Raw genomic sequence first — 2,565 nt, 5'->3', positions numbered from 1 at the left:
GCTATGGGGGATGCTCCGGAAGGTGCTGGGATTGTGGCAAAAATCCTGAAATCACTGCGCACGCCAAGACCCAAGAAGGACAAACAAGTGATGGTTCCGTACGTGTGTCCTTGCGGAACCCACTGTGCACCAAGCTGTCGATGGAGGAGAAGGGGAAAGCCATCACCATAGATACCGATGAAGAAGAAGAAGACTTGGCAGACCTAATCATCGCCAAAGATGAGGATGAAGGCATGGAGAGGGAAATTCAGCCTGCGCACCCCCTCGACAAAGTTGCCTGCCTATGTCCCCCCACGGAAAGGAAAAGCTAGAGTGCCTAAGGACTTTGACGAGATCAAGAGCTCGCTCCAGACTCCGATCCTTCCAAACAACATTATCTTTGAGGGCATGCACCTAGGATGGGTGTCGAGCTTAAAGTTCGAAGATTGGGATCTTGTTGACCACGCGAAGTTCCCTCACCTTGAGACCCTGCACCTCATGAAGCCCAAGCAGAACACCGTGGCGGGGGTGACAGAATTAGAGCCGTGGAAGTGGTTACGCGGAGTGGAAAAGGTTGGGCTATTGAATCTGCTCTAGGTGCCACATTTCCACCGCGCCCCAATAACCATTTTCGTCATCAGGCAACTACTCTGCCTGGTCCATGATGGGTGTTTGTGGCTGGAGGAGCCCATCCCCATCACGACAGACTTGATTCACCATATCTCCTGGCTTCCATGCAAAGGAGAGGACCCTGCAGACATCTCAGAGGGGAAGAGAAGTGACTTGGCCATCACGGAGGCCATGAAGAAAAAGTACAAGCTGGAAAAGAAGAAGAGGAGCTATGCCATCTCCAACATCAAGGACAAAGTAGTACACGTGGCGACCCAAATCCTGGTTGGAAAGGTTATGCACAAGTGTCTCGCGAATGAAGTACCTACGCCGGTGGTAGGATTGGCTGAGCAGTGCGCGGAGGGGGTCTAGTTTAATTGGTTCGAGTTCCTTTGCAAGAATTTTTTAGAGAATTTTCGTGAAGCTCAGGAACAGGGAAAAACGTTCCACTATGCATGGCTTCTGCTGTCCATAGTGCTTGTGGCAAGGGAATTACTAGAGGATAGTCAATTCCCCATAATTGAAAGGGACCTGCAAGAGGCCGTGAAGTATGCTTCGCTCTGGGCCATAAAGGATTCCAAGAGGATCTGCGATAGAAAAATATTCTGGGTGTTCATGGAGATGAACCTAAGAATGGAGATTAACAACAAGCCACGGTTGTCGCCCACTGTTTACAACAGCTTGCAGATTTTTGTGGAATTCAAAGCAGACATCCACAACATTTATATCAGAGCACGCAAGGATCCGACCAAAGAATGGATAAAGCTACCCTTCATAGCTACCGACGATGTCATTTTTAATGTAATAGAGGCATGGCCGTTAGAGTGGCACACCCCAGACATCGCAGAGATCGAGAAGATGGCAGGACAAAGAAAGAAAGACGAGGCCAAGCTGTGCATCGCATAGTTGGCTGAAAAGTGAAGGAAGGAAGCAGTGCAACAGAAGTTCGGGTAGTGCGGGATGCTGCAAAGAAAGAAACTGAGTAGGAAAAGGCCGCAGTAGTAGCAACAGCACAGGAGGCAGTTGTGAAGGCAGGCGAGGGCCAAACGACGCCTTTGCATGGGCAGGAAGCGGAGGAAGCTGAGACAGAAGAGGGAGGCGCAGACCCACAAACCGTGTCAACGCAGTTGAAGCGCTAGCACCCAACAGAGTGGGCAGGGTCGCGTAAAAAGGTCAAGGCATAGAAGTTGTCTATTGACCCGATCACCCTAATCGAGGGTGATCTACACGACATCGGCGAGACGGTGCGTGATGTCACCTTTGAGGCTCTCCAAGATTTCATGCAGGAGAACCAAATTGTGTTGGGGGCCCTCAGAGCACAGTTGCAGGAATTACAGGCGTGCCCCCCTCAGGTTGGTACCCTTTCGACCAGCCTTGCAGTTGGCTCAACAACAGCAGAGCAGATGTTGCGCACGCGGATGACGAATACCATAGTGCTACCGGAAGGGGCACTAGTGACATCAAATGAGGTCGACAGGCCTATGGTTAGCACATTGAAAGGTCTCGGTCTCAATCTGGATACACTCCCGCGAGAGACCTTATATGTTTTGCAGGATGGGATAACTATAGAGCTGCGCACTAGGGAGAATTGCGCACTGCAAGGCCTCAGTGAGCAGAAAATCAATATGGAACAATTGAACTTGCAGCGTGACGAAGTGGTGTTGTAGAACCAACAGCTGGTACAGGTAATAAATGACGCTTGCCAAAACGCCCTGGAGCTGGCCATCCCAGCAGACATGCTAGTAGAGGTGCGGATCCACAGGTTAGCAGCAGGGGTACGCGAGGTGAGGGAAGAAGTGACAAAGGTTCAGCTGGAGTTGAACCTTCATATCGCCGAGTTGCAGTTGAAGGCGCAACCGTCCACTCCCCTGGAAGTCAGAGAACAACGTGTTAGCGCTGTCATAGTGGGACTAGACAAGATTGGCGGTGCAGTGCGAGACTGCACCAGTATGTTGGAAGAATCACTTGAGGTCCTCA

The sequence above is a fragment of the Pinus tabuliformis genome, chromosome 5_1 (genome assembly GCF_031772625.1).
Source record: "Pinus tabuliformis cultivar Carrire ecotype Pingquan chromosome 5_1, CPIR1, whole genome shotgun sequence".
Classification (NCBI taxonomy): domain Eukaryota; kingdom Viridiplantae; phylum Streptophyta; class Pinopsida; order Pinales; family Pinaceae; genus Pinus; species Pinus tabuliformis.
The sequence above is the reverse complement of the archived record's forward strand: the minus strand, read 5'-3'. Positions refer to the sequence as shown.